The sequence below is a fragment of the Vanessa tameamea genome, chromosome 5 (genome assembly GCF_037043105.1).
Source record: "Vanessa tameamea isolate UH-Manoa-2023 chromosome 5, ilVanTame1 primary haplotype, whole genome shotgun sequence".
NCBI classification, from domain to species: domain Eukaryota; kingdom Metazoa; phylum Arthropoda; class Insecta; order Lepidoptera; family Nymphalidae; genus Vanessa; species Vanessa tameamea.
The window spans coordinates 12,627,558-12,648,949 of record NC_087313.1 but is presented as its reverse complement, the minus strand read 5'-3'; the positions used below and the strand labels follow the sequence as shown (position 1 = coordinate 12,648,949).

The 21,392-nt window shown below is 31.6% G+C and overlaps 1 protein-coding gene across 1 annotated transcript in view; it reads right to left on the bottom strand.

Moving 5' to 3' along the window:
- LOC113404413 (neurogenic locus Notch protein) overlaps positions 1 to 21,392 on the bottom strand; it is a 114,987-nt gene that overhangs the window by 77,366 nt on the left and 16,229 nt on the right. The gene's annotated exons all lie outside the window — the stretch shown is intronic.

Below are 21,392 nucleotides of genomic sequence, written 5' to 3'. Positions count from 1 at the left end.
GTCTGCCTTCCAAAAATACATTGACAATATTCATGATGTCTGTTTTTTTGGCGATTCCAATTTTCTCTTGTTATTGACACGTATATTTTGTCAAATCCATCCTATCAAAACAAACATTCGCTAACATTATCGACAAAATATTATCACATATCACAATCCATCGTCGAAACATCTACAATCAAATAAATATTCAAAAGTGTCAACAGACTTGGAACTGTTTACATTCGTCAAGAAAGTTCCCACGCACGCGTCCATCTCTAACGTGTTACTGGATGATAAGATTCGGTCAGAAAACCGTAACGGTATTTATTGCGAGATTATATTATTAATATTATGAGGAAATTGCTTGAGTTACAATCCTGACCCTCGAAAACCACGTAAACCTACAGTCCTACGGTTGATCCCTTCCCGGTCGTGACTTATTATATAATTAAGAGGGCATCTGTGACTGTGCACTATAACTTGTGCAGTTAAGTTATCTTCGTTGAAAATAGCAACCGCGGCCATAGTACATTAGGACACTATTATTAATAATTTAATATTATATATTCTACGTGTAATATTAATGTTTGTTGTTATTTTATCTTATGCTGTAAAAGGGCGGAAATGGATGAGCCGTACCGTATGAATACATTTTTTCGATGCCTTTCTGTTGTATAAGAAATTTCAAACGTTGGAAGAATTTAAAATTGAATCTAATGCTAAGTATACAAGTACCACCCACTAACGTAAAATATAAGTCAGATATTTCTGTCCCTCTCTCTCTCTGTCATAGCCCATAAAAAGATCTACCACAAGATTTTTTATCACTAGAAATGTATTTCTTTAAAATCCTCTACACACAGTAAAACGTTTGAATATTTTGTCAACGAAAAAATTATCAATATTTATTTGCCAACGAATATGAAATTGGGAATTCTTATCGGCGAATGAAAATTAAACAAATACTTAAAATTTATTTACACGTATAATACAAACTAATATTTGCGAGTTTAGTTACATTTCACACACTTTTATTTACTAATATTTATTTACGTGAAAACAGATAAAAAAAATAGTTAGAAGAAATTATTTAATTACGAGACGTTTTATAGCTAATTAGCCCTCATTTCACAAACAAATGAAACAGGAGATCTTAAGATCTGAGAGATGTCCAATAATGTCACGATAGAATACGTCGGCGATCCTCTGGTTTCTTCCAAAGACATCCTGGCCAATATACTAAGTACTGCTGGGTTTTTATTCTGGTAATGGACTCGTGTATGTACTACATCCCCGCGTTGCTCGGACAAACGGGTTAATGTTTTTCCCAGTGTCATAAAAAATGTATTGCAGACAGCAGACGACGAATATGAATATTTACTTGGTGGTAGAGCTTTGTACGAGACCGCTTAGGTAAGCACCCACTCCTCAGATATTTTACCAAACAGTAATACTTTGAATAGTTGTGTTTCGGTTTTAAAGGGTACTAAGCACAAGGGACGTAACATCACAGTCCCCAAAGTTCGTGGTGAATTAGGCATGTAAACTCTTAGCACCAATGTCTTGCAGTGGTGACCACTTACTATCAGATAGTCCATTAGCCCGTCCTACCTATACAATAAAAAAACGATAGTAACTATTTCAAATACATAATAACATTACACTAATCATTGGTTCTCGAACTGCTTCGGTGGTCTCGATATCGAATGATCGTACATCGAGATACCGATCTTGATCCTAGTGTTAGTTACACAGCATCCAAATAATTTAATCAAGCTGCCAGATGCGATCTTTGATGTATATATTTTTTCTGAAGTTTACTAGTTCGACTTGATTTATTATGAATTAATTATCTGTCTTTGGTGAAAGTATTGTTTTTTTTTTAATGTAACTTTTCCCAGTGAAGATTTTTTTAGAATTAGATCATTAGTTCCGGAAATCACGCCCTACATACAAATAAACAAATTTTATACCTAAATAAAATAAGTATTTATTCGATTTAAATAAAAGCAATATTTACAACCTTTAATAACGCAAAAATCCATTATTATAAAACACATAGCTGAATAACACATGTGGCAGAATTTCATCCGACACATATAGGTTACCTCAAAAGGTTATCTTTCACCACCGAGCTAGAGATGAATTATAAACACGATTAGATAAGATTTGGGGTTTGAACTCGTAACCTTTGATTAAGTTTCACGTGTGCTAACCACTGGACCATTTCATTAAACTACGTTTGTGAAGTTATTAATAATGCATCGAATCTGTGAATATTCTTGAAATTAGACTACTATAAATTCATGCGTCTTTAATTTTCAAAGATATGCCGCTACCGAGATTGTTTTTCTAAATTAAAATACACGGAACACTTAAGATACTATGAGATCTTTGTATGTAAAGCAAAAAATCTGAGTTATCTGGCTGACTGTCATTAAACAGTTTCAATTACGGCAGCAGTATCGATTTTCAAACGAGAAAAAAATAAATTACATATCGATTTAAGTTCGCATTCCTTATCGAAAGCAAATGACTTTCGCGAGTCAATTTTTTAGCGAGTACCCGATGCAGACCATACTGAGTCTTGAGCAAAAAGCGGACAGGCTACGTAGTGCCTTATAAGGGCAGCTATTGTTTTTTCTCGCTGTCACCGACCTTAAGTGAAAACGGCTGATCGATGTTTACCGGTTTTCTTTAAATTGCGGACATAAAATTAATGTTTGTCCCTCTTTCATGTTTAATTTAACGAATCCTAATATGATCGTCAATGGTTTGAGACGGGAAATGAGCAGAGATTCCTGGTTCCCCGCTGTCAGGGCCGTCTTAAGAGAATCTTTACATCGTATATAATTGATTTCTAGATAGAAGATTATCTGAAGAATTTAAAAAGCGTATATATTATTTATAATAATGTAGACAAGTGAAATTGTCGTCATTTGTGAACTTATTAATAATGATTGGCTAATGCCAATTATTAACTATAAAATAATAACAAGTAATAATTATTATTGTGTTGTATATTAAAAGTATTAAAGAGTTCGTAGCAAGACGAGTTAAGGTAGTCACTGATACAGATAATAAATTTAAAATCGGAATGAGTCATTCATGTTCCAAAAAAATTTCGACAGATGGAGTCACTTTGATCGATATTAATAATTCAAGAGCTCCATTACAATAATGGTCATTGGTTAAATTTATTTATACATACCATTATGACGTTAAAGTTTTTTTTTTTTTAATAAAAACAGCGTACACGTTGGTTTTGACTCAATTCACGAGATAACATTAAAGCCATTATCAAATTTTAATGAACTAAACGTAAAGTCATGTCGACAAGAGCTAGCTGACCCACAAAACCTCATCATGGACGGACAGATAACCGACCGTGGGAACGTTTTATGATAAGAATTTTAAATATAAATAAAAAAATTCGCCTACGAGACACGCTTCCGCGAAATGGTCCGTGAGAAGTCAATACGACAACATCCGTTTGATTAGCATATGATAACTCGAACAAATCAAACGTCCGCGTTGTACCGCCACCTTACTTGCATATCATATGACACTTACGTATCAAATGATTACACAACATTTAGTAAGCTTAACTTGCAAAAAGCCTCTATTGACAGACGATAAATTATCGCGACATCGATATAAAACACAGTACAAATATCGATAAAAAGTTATACCACTTGTGTTCTTCACTAGCGCTCGTCTAATTACATAAATTTTGTTATTGTTTCGATGGTATAATAATTTGAATCGACCACCGATAGAAAACTTTGAATCGTACAGAAATGATTGCATAGTTTATTTCTTTATAATAACATTTTATCTGTACTATTTTAAGATAAGTAAATGTTTTATGAAAATACAGACGTATTTTCATTATGAGTTATTTATATTATTAATGAAAAAGCGAGCTAATTGATCTTTGATGATTATGTTCTCAAATAGGATTTATTGATAAGTACCATTTTATTGCATAATAAAGTATTGTGCATGGAAATCCAAGGGTTCGAAACATCGGGCCAAAACTAGTATTGAATGTAATAAAATGACTTCCTAAGTTGCCTCAAAAGATCTGATTTCACCTTTCACATCCAGCCAGTCTTCTTGCTCCTACATTTTTTAAAATATTAAATTATATTTAAGTGCATAATGTTATAAACCGCCGCATCTCACGCTAGCTCATTGATAAAACACACAAGTTAACTACAAATGTACATCACGACGTGCGCCGTTTACTGCGACCGTACAAACATATTTATTACTTGCAATAATTCTATCCTTCAACCTTAGGCACAGCATCAAAGTATGTCCGATGTCAAATCTCTAATTCATTACGTCGTATGTATTACTATTTTATTCTTTAAATCGTTTTGCAAGAGACATTCTGATTTTGGTTTATAGATTAAATGAGACGCTTTAATATTTATGTACGTAAAGGACATCTTTATAATTTAATATATTTTATTTTCACTTACGTTGCGACTTTTTTTTTTTAATTAGTTTGATAATAAAACACCCGCCACACTGTGTATGTTGATTTTACTATGCCAGTAACTTTTGCGCAAAGGTACAAAACCTATCACCTGTCAATCCACCAACCTAACCATACTTTTTATATGTTTCGTACAATTTATTGTTAGAGATAGAATTAACTTTAGCAGACGTACGTAATGGATATCCAATTGATATATATTAAGGTTTTAATCATAAAATGTAATCACTAGATATATTTTTATGCATAGATATTGAAGTAAAATTAAAAATAAATCATTTAATCATAAATAAAGTACTATTGCATATTTATGGCACGCTTGCACGTAATAACTTCTATTGCTATGATGCGAGTATCTTCTTTATATCTATCTATTTAAAGATACCAGACACAGATAACCGTCCCACAAGTTGCATTATGAGTGCGACGTTATAATAAACTGGTTTTATGAAAGCCTCGTCGCTTAAGGTATGGACGTTACTTTAATAATGCAAAAAAAATCACTCGTTTTATTTAGATTTATTTTTCTATGGTACTAAATCTTACTAGATGTTTAAGACATACTTATTTATTTTACTAAAGCTTTTTCATTTTAATTTTTTCCTTCACGTATTTACAATAGGAATAAACATAATACGTAGCCTAATACATACATAGAAATTTGTACTCGTATTAAAAAATATAACATACTACTAAATTGCAAAGTCCATATTCAGTCCAATTTCAGAATTTTATTTTATAATCAATTTAAGAATTTTATATGTCTCTATTCGCCATTTTTATTTTCTTCGAATGGAATGTTTTGTAAAAGCCCGCCAAAACTATGTATCCTTTTTCCACAGATAACAAAATCTTAAAATAAGTCATAAGTCGATTAAAAAAATTAACGTTCGATTTCAGTAGACATAAACAATTATTATTGGTTCGAAATATAAAGTACTTCATTAGTTATTATTATTCCAAATTTGTATAATTTGCTTTCAATATGTAAACGCTAGAGAAATTAGAGGTTCCTTAGTAAATAACAAAACTAGTGTGTATTACTTGCGTGAATATTATATAACCATAGATTAAAAATATTTCTCTGTTTTAGCCACCGAACATCGCGTGATTGTAAAATTGGCTACAAATATACAAAATGGCTGCGGTTATTAACGATTACACGGACCACAACTTATTTGACAGTCAAATCGACTATCGACGTTTAGCGAAGAATTTTAATTGCATATCGATGCCTTAAAATTGTAATATTTAAAAACGAAACGAATGGCTTATGTTCTAATATTTTATTTTATTGAATAATACTTATATCTTTTAAATTTAAAATTTATTAATAAAATAAATTGATTTATTTATATTATTCATAAATTATGAATAGCTAAATCATAAACAAAAAAAAGGAAGTTTATTTTAAACATTTACAAAAGATTTATATTGACGTCGATATTTGAATGTAAACGCAATTAAAAAGTTATTTTTACTTCTATTTAGTTCGGTTCAATAAATTTTCAAATCTTACTCTCTGAATTTAAAAAACATAGGTATCTATTTTTTAACTCACAGCTAATAATAACTAATGTAATAATTTTAATATGGTTAATAAAATTGATATATTTAATCTAGGGCAGGTCTTATAAGGTACAGATAATACAGGTTTCGAAGAGAAATCTGGTATACACAAAGACAAACATCTTTTGAACTATTAAATATACCTAATAGGGAGATAATAATTTTAGATTTTATAATAAAAATATATTGCCATCTCTCTTCTTTATTTGTAGGGTTAAAAGGGATAGCAATATCTTCCTCTCTGGTCGGTTTTGGAGTTTTTTGGTATTAGTGCTTCACTAAACAACCGTAGAAAACAACCTCTATTTTTTCCGTCGCCTCCCAATAAAAAGTATTTATACAAAAGAAGGACATCGGTTTCGTGGTTAGATGACAAGTCGACATAACCAGTTCTCAATAAGTTTTATGAAAATTGCGAAATTTACAACATAATAAGCCATGCGTTCCAAATTTGAATTGATCATTATTATTGCGCAATATTTTTATTATTATTACAAACAACTATACATCTGTCTGTTAATGTGTCATGAAGCGATAACAGAACGAGGGTTGCTCACCCTCAGTAAGCGTTGTTCATGTGTGCGTGACCATAAAATGTATTTACATGTTTCTAGAATATACGACTCTAACGTCTACTGTTCAACATTACACGAAGCCTTAATTACTACATTTTAAACTTTTATTGTGGAATTATTTGAAAACCAAAGACCATAACTCGATTTACTTAATTTACTATATCTGTCAAAACCGCAACCCACAGATAATACATTTTTATATAGAAACTGTTATCATGTTGACCATTAAAATATAATTTACATATAATGTATTCAATCAAATAGTCATTTAGTTACTAAAATAATAAAGTAAAATATTATACACAGTTTATTTTAGTTAGGCTACATTTGAACCTGTTTGTATTGAAACACACAAGGTGACTCAAACTCGTAGTTCAATAATGGGGCCTCAAATCAAAGCGTAATTGAGGATGGTCTCTCTATTGCTGCATCCGCCTGACTCGCATCTGATCCGATACGATACATCGATACACCAAATGCTGGTAACATTACTACAATAAAAATCGGTAAATTAATAATTGGAATGGTTCTCATTTTTTTGCTGAATCGAATCACTAAAGCTTGTTAGTTAAAAAACATAACGGTAACAAAGAAAAACAATATTAATATTAAAACAAATATGAAGTCAGTCAGAAATGACTTCGATCGTTAAGAAGAAATATTCCGGCATCGACTTCAGACAAAACGTAAAGTAAAAAATAAAATAAGCCTCAATGAGCCGAGCTATAATAAGTCGACAATAAATTACCATTTAAATAACCAAGGAACAGTTAGCAGACGAACTTTTCAATGATATGAAAAAGATACTTAGCGGCAACGCGACTCAGACCAACGGTTACAAGATGATTAATGTTCGAATCAAGTTATTCTTCACCGAGGGAACAAAGATTGCAATATGACGGTCTAAGAAAGTCTAATTACCACTTTCGACGATTGACGGACACGCAGACGGGCGACGTGTTTGTAAAATAATGGTTCTACAACAAAAAGTTTCATTATGGAAAAATGGTTATTTCGGCGCGAGAAACTAACGGACGCTAAGTGTGTTCTTTAAAGGTCTCCGGCTTATTCAATACCAAGTTGGCTTTGTTTAAATATATTTCAACGTTACATAAGCTTTTTTTAAATCTAGTCTGCGTTGTTTTCTTCAATTTATAAAGCAGTTTCATGCAGTTATACAATAAAAATACTTTAGCAAACACACATATAAAAATGAAAATGATTTATTTATCAAATAGTGATTCACGTCGTAATTGTTTCTATTTTTATTTGAATGCAATTGATAAAACATCACATTGCATTTACGAACAAAGGTTGAATCATTTTAATTTAACTTCTAAAGGCTTTTTATTAATGGTTGGATGCTAATAATGACGCAATGTCAGCCAATGGCATGATTACTAGTGACTATACATTTAATCAACAAACTAAAATTAACGAAAAATGAATTCCGAAACCGAATTCTGTTCACAGTTTTGCATCATAAGTAAAAATGAGATACAAAAATTTAATTACTAACCGCTATTGTTCGTATAACCTTATCCAAGATCGGCATTAAAATCTTGAACTTGAATGAGTTAGAGTGTACTCCTTACAAGATAACAGACGAAAATACCGCCCGACCTCCATTAGTCGGCCCTGATATATGTGTCCGCTATGAGGCATAATATAAAAGATACCGTTACTTCGCCGAACAAATATAGGCATAAATGTTGCGCAGGATTCGATGTTGCTATTACGCTGAGAACTCATTGTATTGTATTGGGCATAGAATGCATAGTGGTTTCGATATAACGCTAAATTGACGATTCGAATTAAGGGAACAATAAGTATTTCTATTTCCAATTACGACTTTACGAAATATACTTTATAGAAATAAATAAATAGCCTTTTATATACGTTGCTTAGCAAGTTGTTTAGTTAAACATTGAATTCTACTTTTTTAATAATAATTGATTTGGCAAAAGAAGACAAATAATCGTTAAACTAATCTCGCACTTAACTACATTTTGGAGTTACGAGTCTATTGTTTAATTAATTACTAAATAGGACGAATGAAATAGACGACCTTTTTTGATAAGTGAAATTATTTATATAACTTTAATGTAGATACACTAGATTCATTCGATACAAAAATTCTAAACCGGTTCTGTGCGAACCAGAATGTCCGTAGAGGATGGACGAAATTGAAAGAGATTATCTGAACGTATATCGATCGACAGACAAACTTGTTTGTTAAAAATTTATGAAAGCACGTTGAACTTTATAAATCTGATATTCCACAGAATCGGTAACAAATGCTCGATTCGATGTTGCGTAAATATTAGCAATCGTGTATCTTCCATAGAAGTAGCTGTTATGATTTTTTAGTAATTTCAGTGCACAAATGAGTGAGCCAGTGTAATCAAAGGCACAAGGACATAACATCTTAGTTCCCAAGATTAGTGGCGCATAGGTGATGTAAGGAATGGTTAATATTTCTCACAGCGCCTTTGTCCATGGGCGGTGGTGAGCACTTACCATCAGGTGGCCCATATGCTCGTCCGCCAACCAATGCCATAAAATAAAAACAAATTGCGACGGAATACCGATAACATTTCTCGTATGTCTCAGTTCAATCAACTCCAGAAAATCGTCCATTTCATCAATCTTTCTTCACGAGTACTTTGTTAACTTAATTACGGTGCAGTTCACGTGTGACAAAAGCGTCTCGCGCGGCATTGTTGTGTGATGAATCGACGAACAATTCATTAATACAGCCTCTCGAACACATACAATGGATGTCGAAATCTTAAAACGTTTTATGGACAGTACTCTTTCAGTTTCATCATTAATAAGTTTTGATTGGATTGAAGACGCTGAGCGAATTCCGCGAATTTATCAGCGTCTTCTGTTCTCAAAAACTGTAACATCGTAGAATGCAGATCAAAGATTAAAAATGGACTTGGATCTTTAAATTTGTAATTGTCGAATAGATATCGATCAGTCTATTGTCCAAATTAAATAATAATAAGGTTATATAAACATTTATTTAAAAACTAAGTAATAAGTAGAAACGATGTACAAACAGAAGTAATATCCGTCACAAAAATATAGTTAATAAGAGCCGAGATGACGCGTGCATCTTAACCGATGATTTCGGGTTCAAACCCAGGCAGGCACCACTGAATTTTCATGTGCTTAATTTGTGTTTATAATTCATCTCGTACTCGGCGGTGAAGGAAAACATCGTGAGGAAACCTGCATGTGTCTAATTTCAACGAAATTCTGCCACATGTGTATTCCACCAACCCGCTTTGGAGCAGCGTGGTGGAATATGCTCCATACCTTCTCAAAAAGGGAGAGGAGGCCTTTGCCCAGCAGTGGGAAATTTACAGGCTGTTTATGTTACGTTATACTAAATAAATAGTAACTTAAAGTAACACTCACGCCTTGAAGTCAAATCGCGTACCCGAATTTAGAAATCTCGTAACGGCCGCCGGTAATGAAACCGATAAAAACTCACAATTTCCTATTGTGAAGAAAAGTCCTCTAGATATAAATAAATTTATGGCTCGGTGAAAACGCAAGTCAGGTCTCATATTACATGACCTTAAACGGACTGACGGGATCTATATTTAATACAAAGAAAGTTGATATGGTATGTTATGAATTTATGATTATTAATAATTCCAAGACAAAAAAACATAAGCGCCTAGGTCTTACGTTTTAAGATCAGAACAAAAAATGTTAAGTATTCTCCCATTTCATGATGATCGACGGCTTTGGAAACTCTTAGGCAATACATACATATGTATGATACGATCGATACAAGACAAGGAAACTAACTTTTCGAGCAGCTATTTCATAATGCATAATAATAATAAATAAACAGAAACATGATCTTTAAAAACTGTTTTAGTTTCAAGCAATCCCAAGATAACATTTATAGAGATTAATGTTTCCAGATTATTTTTTGCACCTTTAAATATGAAATTCGATAAATATAAAAATGTTAAAATATCGATCCAGTTTCAAATATTGTAAAGTGTATATGGAATTGTTCACGATAGGATCGTATCGCAGCAGAAAACCTACGTAATGGCGTCGAAAAGATAGCATTAGGAAATTATAGTTATTCCATATCTAAGTATTGGATAGAATAATAGTAGTAAAATGCAAATGAGATACCTTATTTATTGTAACGACATATAACTATATATAGCTAGACATAGAAATCTAAACGAATCGGTCCTTACAGCCGGATCAAACCGAGAACTGACCCTAGCTGCATTACCATATGCAAAGTATCTGACTCAAGAAAATGAAATATTTGATGCAAATTCGTCCAATATTTTATTAAAATAATGCACTTCAGTTTCGTTTTTTTTTTTATTTTAAACAGCTAACAAACAAGTACATAAAATATTATTACTTAATTCGAATATAATAGGATTTATTTTATTAAATGTTGAATAACACAAAACTTTAAAGGATAGTCAAGTACGCACTTTATAGCTGCCATTAGAAGTACCAGTGTTGCAACGGTAAGTCCAGAGCGTGGGATTGACAAATTGCCCCAGCAATTTACACCCCGAGTCCTGACTAATGCTGTCCTAATGAACCGGCGACATTGAGAATAAAATGAGTAGGAACGTTAGAGGTCCGATTTATAATTTGCAAATAAATAACGCGTTCGTACGGAGTATATCATTTCGCAGCTAGAAACTAGAGGAAATGTTTGTAATTAAAGATTGAAATATCGCTAGCAACACAGCACTTAGTATGCATTGGGGACATTTTGTAAATCCATGCTATGCTAATGTTTCTTATATAAACATAATTTTAACATTATATGGTTATTTAAATCGATATACTAAATAAATTTCTGATAACGAACCTGTTCGTTTCACTGAATGAAAATATGAAAAGTGACTACATAGTTGGTGATAATTAACGACCAAAGTCGATTTCCTTTTCCATTAAATTTAAAACATTTTGTTGTATTTTAGTTCGTATCTATTTTAACACCTACACATAAATATGTTACAGCTAAAGTAATAAATACGGATATTATATATATTATCTAGCAATTATTTATAATGTCTAGGTACTCAATTTATATAAAATGATAATTGATACAGAACTAATCACATTGACCAGCAATTTTATATAATATCTTCGAAGACTTGGATAAAAACAAGTAGGTAATTTGCCTCAAGCATACCTAACTATATGTGTAGCAATATTATACTGTTATTTGAAAAGTAATCAATATAATGTTTATTTGTTTGTTTTATTTAACATTTTCATTGTATAGATAATAATTATACGTTAATTAACATTGTTATAAAGTTATTAAACTTTAATTTATAAAGTAAATTGACCGTATTTTTATTACTTTGGCTAACTATGTCCCGCTATTATGAATACATTTTTCTATATTATATAATGACCAGTCATTATGTATAATAGCTATTTAATCACTATGACTGTAACATATACACAAATTATGAATACCTTTGAATTATTTCTACCGACATTAAAAATCTACTTCACAGCTTCACGATACCTTATACCTGTTGAATATATACACAACTGTATGTATCCCAGCACAATACATTATTCAAACCTGTCCACTGCTGCTTTTCCATTAGGGATATGCAAAACCTTCGTCATTTCCATATTTTGAAGCATAGATACCGAAGTATCTGCACTTATCTTACGGATAGTTGTGACAAATCGTCCCTCCGGGCCGTACTGTGCCATTGAGCTCCTATCAGACAAAGAGAGGGGTCCTGAGGCCAAACACGGTTCAACTCTGCACGCACTCCTATTTGATTTTACTCTTAGTGGAAAACAATCTTTTCTGTGAATATTTAACAAAATTAGAACGTAGTTCATTAAAGTCAGAAAATAAAGATATCATCCGAGTGTACGTAATTACAGTCGAAAGTTTTCGATTACCCGAATCGAAACTAATTAATTATTTCGACTATAGTGCTGTAACATAACTTTATCTTCTTTACTCGAATTTATAATCATCACTAATTAGAAATTATGTTTGAACATTCATTGAAACCGGTGATAAAATATGAGGGTAACTAGAGCCAACACGGCGTGCCTCAGTCTAAAGATTAATCGGTCTATTCTATATTGGATTTATGCGATTACGTTTACTATTAGGATCGTTTACAGGACCAACGCTCAGCCCGCTGACATCCGCCTGCATTCAGACGTCGTGTCTTGCTATTATTGATAATAAGCATCTTAAGCTACTCGCTACGATGTGCCATCGATTTTGTTGTGTTTGATTGAAGACAATGGCGGCAGACACGTCTTCGATTTTAAGGCAATTTTACAGGACGAGTACTCATTGAATTTTTTCAACAGAAACTGTAATATATCTCTCTTAAGACAAATAATTTATTTCAAATTTGGAATACAACATTGATTTTTGACGTTGTCTGATATGGTGAAGTCAATTGACTGTCTATGCGGGGAAATCATAAATCGACCTTGTTTAAATAGTCCAACCACGACTTTTAAGTCATTGTTTTATCGATAACCTTTTAAATCATGCTTTTATCGGCACCATAAATACCATAAGCGGCTTTCGTCTCGTCCATTATATTTTGAGCGGATTTTCCTGACTACACAATATTCTCCTTTATTGCTGTTTTCTGACAGACCAAATATTGATTGATAAGTTGTAGATCGATGACGTCACGAGGTTCACACGTAAGAAGAAGAAGATACACATAAAATACATAAAAGTACCCTAGACGTTAATATATATAAACTATTGTATATGAAAATGTCATATTCATAAGCCAATACCAAGGATTGATCAGAGCGATAACACAAAATATTGTTAAAAAACAATCACAGTTCGAGTTATAGCTTCGGTGTTGATAATGGCCATTCGAAACAAGCTACAGAGCCAACATAAAAATCATTTGCATAATTTAATCGTGCATGGCGGGAAAACATGCACTAAACTTAGATAAACATAAAAGCTGTTCTTTATATTATAAACAGTAGAACTTGCAATGAATAATAATAGTTATCTGTCAAAGTACATATTAATTGATGTCAAGTTATAGTTTGCATGTGGTCATTACTGCGAAGGTTTCTTTTAGAGGATTATTAGAACAAGCCATTTAAATGAGTCCACTTGGCATTGAGATCTACGCGTGATTGAATAGTAAAGGTAATATGACTCAGTTGTATTTATGGTCGTATTATTTTAACTTATTGTGTAAATTAACACAATAAAGTTGTGTTTTATTTGTTAAGGGTATGGAGAACTAGGTTCGGCTGAGTGACGTCGTGTGCAAAATGCATATAGTCGTAGAAGTGGATGCTGATGATTTTGAGAGAAATGATAAAATAACAAAACAAACCAACGCGTATAAATTGTTATACATACGTAAAACAAAAATTGGTAACCACTTTTCCCTTTCAGAGGATTTATAAGCATGTGATTTAAAAGTTACTAGTTCAAAAAAACATATTGCACTTTAAAGGATTGAAATACTTCGTAAAGTTCTATTTATAGTCAAACATCTAAACATATTTATTTTTGTAGGTAGTAATTTTTTTTTCTGATGTTGCCAGCCCTTAAAGCGACCAGCGTTGACGTGTCGTATATTAAAATATCGGAGCAAAATGTCTATCTAGTATTAGAATCAAGTACATTGATAAGTGGTTCTCACAGCCCGGCTGTGACCAGAGTGTAATTATTTTCAATCGTTCCAATGTAGTTTCCACTATAAAGATTAAACATGCTTAAATTATTAGACGATTTCAACATACAGATTAAAATGAGAGAAACGCAGTTTTAACTATTTGTTGACCTTTCACTTGACACCCTATAAAGTCCAGATGATCTTGTAATATATGAATACTAGCTTTCCATAAATTCATTTTGGAAACAATTATTTCGATGATTTTTTTTCCTGCTTTTTGGCATAAACATACGTCCATTAAGTCTCTTCTTCGTAACGTCAGTTAAAATTTGTATTAATGCATTAATTACAGCATTACCAAGTTAAATTGTATTACTTATTATGCCCTGCGAGTATACATATGTTAAGGTACCGGTAGTCCGGTATTACTAAACTGGACAGAAATACCTTTTCAGATATTTCGTAACGGCAATTCTTCCACAAACGTTACTGTTTAACAATATTTTTCTTAACTACTAGAATATTTATTTTTTTCCAATATTAGTAAACTTAAAGCTTTATTTAACGTTCGGTACGTAAATTTTTTTATTAACGTTATAAAACATCTAATCAGATTTATATAATTTTATGATACATCCACGGCTCTAAAAAGTTATAAATCTCAATTTATTAATATTTATTCATTAACTTGAGATATATGAGAAAACTCTGTCTTCGCGCCATATTGAAACCGCGGGATATCCGAAGGAATTCATAAAAAGTGGATAAGGTCCGCTCCTAAACCCCTAATAAAAATAGTAATGCGTAATTGACTAGATATCATTATAATTTTATTTACGTTTTAAGAATTTTATGGTACTAATATTATGATACAAACGGATACACATTTAAATTCAACGTTTAAACCTTTGAACTCAATATTGACACAGACAGAATAAAAAATATCATTTTGAGCCAACGTCTATTTTTAAAGTGTTATAATTTAAAAGAAGTACTCTTAAAAAATCTGTATTAAACCGATATATTTATTCATTAATAAAAACCTTACTGGCATCATACGAAATCGCTTCGCTTCCCATCGAAATTTAAAAAAAAAAACAACCGCTCAAGTGCGCGCCATCTGGCAGCTACCATGTGTTAATGCTGTACCCGTGTGCGATACTTCTTTTTTTATTGAAAATGGATTGGTATCGATAGAATTCAGCCGTTAGATATTTTGAATATTCGAATATTACACAAATTTGGAACTGAAATAATTTTAATTACATTTAGAATATTATGATTTTAGCTCAGCCAAAATGTATTAATTTCTTTTTAAGGAGTTGCGTAATATAAAACTTGTCTCAAGTAATAGTTGATTGTGAAAAAATTAGTTGTCATGTAAATATAAAACTATGGAATTTCTCCGAATGCCTAATAGTGCGGTCATGTAGGAGCCCCGGCGCCGCGCCGAGGGACGTCCAAATAACGACGATGAGACCAAAACTTTTACATATAATTAATTCTACATCAGACATTTGTTAATAAGCTTTATGACAACATCCAAATGAATCTTTTAAAATATATATGTATAGATTATACGAGAAACCTTAGATCATTTATACGTATGTCAAAGCTGAGAACTATTACTACAACTTGCACACTAGTAAAATAGAATGAATTTTCGCGTTTGGTAAGCGTAGCACGCACTCTTAGATAATAAAATTGGTCCGTATTTTAGTTCTTTTTTTGTGCGACTCTCTCCAGACATAAAAATAATCTAAGCGAGAAACCTGACTGACCTGCAACCCGAACTTTCCAGACGTACAAGTTTTTTATATATATATATATATTGTAATTAATGATTCGCCTATATCTATAAACTCCATACCACACTTTAAACGTTCTTTACGTATATCAAAACGTGTTTTGTACAGCTCCCCAGGAAAAAATAAATGACATACAATGATTTAGTTATACATAGATATACTCTCGTTTAGAGTGATCTGTACGCATTTTTAGGATCTACGATAAATAACTTCCCTTCAAATGTATCTTTCAGCATTCGTGAAATAAACACACCGACAGAATAATATTCATATTATATAATATGTTCGTATCTTTACTTCTCTTGAGATGCCTCGATTTAAAAAAAACCACAAAAACACACGGAAGCTATAAAAACAGACACAGAACACGTGGCTTCAATGGAAATTGAGCCACACATTTTTTGTCAAACTTACAATATATTGTTAAAATTATTTCACCTAGACTGACGTCAAATTTATACATCCTTTAATTAATTATCTGTGAACATCCAAAATCTTTCCAAAGCTGGAAATATATCTATTATACCTAATATATACCTAATCTTTAATCAAATCAGCAATCTCACATCTCTTTCAGATCAGTCCGGACTGGTGGAGTGATGGAGCAACTGTTTAGCGCAGATTTTAATGTGAACATTTTATTATGTACATAACATTATAATGGGAACTAGTTTCTGTTCACACAACCAGTACGAGTTCGATGGCGCAACGGTCTTTTGAGAAAACGCAAAAACAGAAATATATATACAAAACATGAAGATTAATCAGACCATTTAAAAATATATTTAAAAGAGAAAGTTAATTTTATAACATTAAGTACGTTTAATGTTATCTCTATAATAGTATTAGTATTTGCGTCTAGTAACATATCAATAGATTCATAGGAATTCATCGTTCTAGAAACAAAAAATCGATACAATTTGACCAACTCGACTCAGACGCCGCCTGACAGATACGAGGCGAGAGCGAGATGGATAATAACCGACTGGTGACAGAACGAGACGGGTACAGTAGTACGTTGGTTGCAGCTGTCGCTCACGTCACAAGGCCCTAGAGAATTATTGGACCCGTTCGACCGTGGACTTGTTCAAACGTGCAACAAAACTCAACAATTACATTATTATTATTATTACCTATCTACAAACATATGATGTTTTATATTTGTGTGTTTCATTTTTGGTTTTTTAATTTTTTTTAATGGGAATGTTTAATTTTTTTTTAATAAATTCGTAAAAATATATTATTTAATAAAGGTCTATTAATAATCTACATTCTAAAAATAAAAACAAGTTAATAAAAATCAAAGATTTCTTTTATCCTAGAAATGATACAAATAGTTATTAAAACAAGAATTATAACGCTCGTAACCGTTATGGTGTTTCCGGAACCACATTAATTACAAATGACAATTATTTACAAGCCATAAATCCATACATGGTCTTATACCATGTTCTATTCCTATTGTCTTTGTTGTTGGCACAGAACACCGAAACGAAATGGTATTGCACAGATAAAATACGCAGAGTATTATCTACTTAATCATTTTTGATTATAAACCTTTTATCAATCGTGTCTATCGTTAGCCGAATGTGAATAGAGCGATTGAAAATTGTATTTTTAAATAATTCTTAACTAACATTGCCTTCTTTCACGTATTGCCCGATAACAGGAACGGAAAAGACACTTTAATGCTTTTTTATTTTAAATTGTACTATGAATCTTGATTTAAACGAATTTTTTGAAGTATCAATTACATATGTAAATATTATATTAATAATATTTTTGGTATAAATTCATAAAAATAAAATCAACCAAAAGTGTCATATTATCGATGTTTCATTCATGGATTACTATCATTACAATCAAAACGTGTCACTTCCGCCGCACTCTATAATCTATGACTCTAAGCCGCGAATAGCGAATACTCCGTATAAAAGCGCGCAAACAATTAGATTCTTGTTCTCGTTCCACGTTCGTGCAAGAAACGGAGATAAGGTAGCCCATAAATAACCCCTAATTACTGTCTTTGTTCAACGGGAATTAGAAAAGCTAAGCACAGATTACATTTGAACCCTTTGATCTAATTAAATTAAAAAAAAGTTAGAATAATACCTACATATAAATAAAAACTCCTTTTATCTTGTATCATTGATATTTAATGTAAATAATGATACTTTTCGTATACCGGTTTTTTTTTTTTTTTATAAATGTGTCAGTTACATCATTTAAGTAATTTTATACTAAACCGACCAACTTTAAAGATAACATTGGTAATAATCGCAGTAGAAGAACAAATATAATTAAATGCTAGTAAAGTCTACGAAATAATAGCATAATTTGCCGTACCTATTATTCCGATCGCGTGGGATTAGCGTACAAAAGTATAAACATAAGTAATTATATATTATTCTGACACAACAACAACCGTCTATACGAAATAGTAGAAATCGCACGTTGCGACCACAGACAAAAATAACATTTTTAATAATATTATTTTGACATTTACAAATAACTATCATTAAAATTAGTTTAATTTTTTAAACAGACAATCGACACGTTTTCACGTATTTATAATAAAACATAAACGAGGTATATAACATAAAATTAGTATATCAAATCGTATTTTTTTTTTCTGCTTCTATATCTATACAAAAATCGCTGTTTTTTTTAACGCGCATCACGCAAAAGCCGCTGCACATTTTAACAATAATTTTGTACCATTAAATTCAACATGTTTCTGAACATTATTCTACAATATAATTCATCTTATAATTATAGCCAAAGCAACGCAAGACCCGCTAGAAATTTAAAGAAATAAATACTTCCAGTTACACACCAATATTTTGTAATTTACAAGTATTACTATAATCGTCGGACGATATTTTCCGTCTGAAAGTCAAAATATAAAGATGTTAATCTAAAGAAACACTTAAACTTTTAGCCAAGCCACATTAACATTCATCATTTAAGATAGACTTGTTGAAAGCTGACGTAACAACACCTCAAGTCTTGAATAGAAGCGAGTTCACTGATTCTAATTAAACATGAAATCTTGATCAATTATAAAGATCATTAAAGCAGTTCTGTATTGATTTTTTTTTTTGGTACAGGTTTTTTTATCTGTGTACAAGTCTTATTATCTATACGGTTTCATAATTTACATTCAAATAAAAATATATAATTAATATATAAATTAAACAGTCTTGAAATCGGTCGCCTACCTTCGTAAACCCTACGGCCATATTAGTTATTTATTTTCAGTTGAAATTGAGATGGAACGATAAGTTTTTTAAAGCGATATCTTATCACTTGATCCAAACGAGCAAGAAAAACATTTAATCATCTCACCAAAGTCAGAAAACTCGAACCAGTCATTTCGATTCGTCATGAAGTCATAAAACGGTGAGATCTCAGTAACATTGTAATTGTCTGCAATCTAAAGTATTGAACACGTAACGGTCCTTTATGTTATAATAACGTTTTTAAAATAATATAAAAGTATTTTGGAAATATATTTTTAATAATGATTTTATTTGGCTGTATGATGTGAAATTAGTGCTTTATTTCAAAACGAAAAGTTTACCGTTCTCGAAAAAATGGCGGGAATTAATTTTGCTCGTAGTAGTTAGTTTTTTTTTTAAGATTAATTAAAGATGAAGTAGCATGCAGTACAAATATAGCAGCGACTACCAAACTTCTCGGTAAACCGTCAAATGTATTGTTGATTAACGAATTACCGTTAGACTTGTTACAAAATTCATTTGTAAAATGCATTCTGACAATATTTAAGCAGACCAAAGTCGCAGGTAACTGAGACATTCTAGTATCATTACATATTTGTATAGAAAATTAATTAATACTAAAAATTATAAAGTAAGTGAAAAAAATCGTAGAAACTCTTGTTAATATTATGACTGAGTCTGATTATGATTTATTTAAGTTTGGATAAACTTTCGATAACACAACAGAACGGCACTTGTTAAACGGTATTTGTCAAAGGCTATTGCAAAAATATATTCCAAAGGTACCCCAAAGGTACCACATAACCGAAATTAAAGAAAGTTATTTGCAATATTGAATGTATTAAATATCACAATTAACGGATATACGAATCAAAATAGCGTATCACCGTAAAGTCGGTTCTCACTTCTCTAAGAAATCGAAAAATCTGTGCATTCGAAAAAAATGAACTCAGATGTTTTATCTTGAAGCCAAATATATTTATATAATTTTGTATCAAGAAAAGGCGGAATCGACTAATTAATCATAAAGTTCGAGATGACGCTTTAAACGTGGTATTAGAGGCAGCGGTTAATAAATACGCTACCAAAAAAACTAGCGGCAACTCAAATATATTTCATTAAAACAAACAGACAAATTCAACCCTTAACGCTGTCGGTTTTAAGTCGAAAGTCACATGAAGGAAATTTAAACAAGAAACCCTAATAGCGCCAGTAAACGAATCGCCGACATCACCACAATCTGTCTTATAACATCCGACCCATTGTAGAACATAGTTTTTGATGGCTATAATATTATACGAGTGTATTGAACTCTTCTACATAATCCTATAAGTATGCGAACTCTATGATTTTTTTATCTTGATTGGGAAATATCGTTTGCTAATTTGGTGTTCTATTTTATCGCTACGACCGGTCCGGCTGTTTATCGCTTAGGAATATTAACGAAAGCTCATAACGTCATTAACATAGCTAATCTTTCCCATAATACATCGTATTTCGATGATGAAATGAGAGATAATTAAGCGATAAATAAAGAGATTATTTAAAAAATATGTATCCGTAGATAAGCAGTAAATTTTTCCAAAATAACAACAATGTATAGGCATATAGGCAGACAGATGTGTTATTTACGATCTCCATGGCATTTTAAATTAAATCAATGAAACTGTCCCAAATTAAGAGATCTTCAAGAGAACCAGTTCCAGGCGTGTTTAATGGTAACGTCGCTCGGTAGAATCCTAAGGTTTGTCATAATGAGTGGCCACTCGTGTTATGGTAATGGCCGTGAATTATGAGACGATAGCTTGGCGGAGAGCCCGCTAAGACGAACGAGTTGCAATCAACGGTCTTTTCAAAAGGCAATTTACAATCTACGAAATTCGACAGAATATACTTTATTAAAAACGATTCCAAGAGACATTTTAACTCGGCTAATAATTACTTCGGTTCGAACTTGGGATTTCATAGAAGAATAGCATCATTAAATAATTAAAACACAGGTCATTTGTCATGTGTATTTAGAATATTCTCGTAAATTT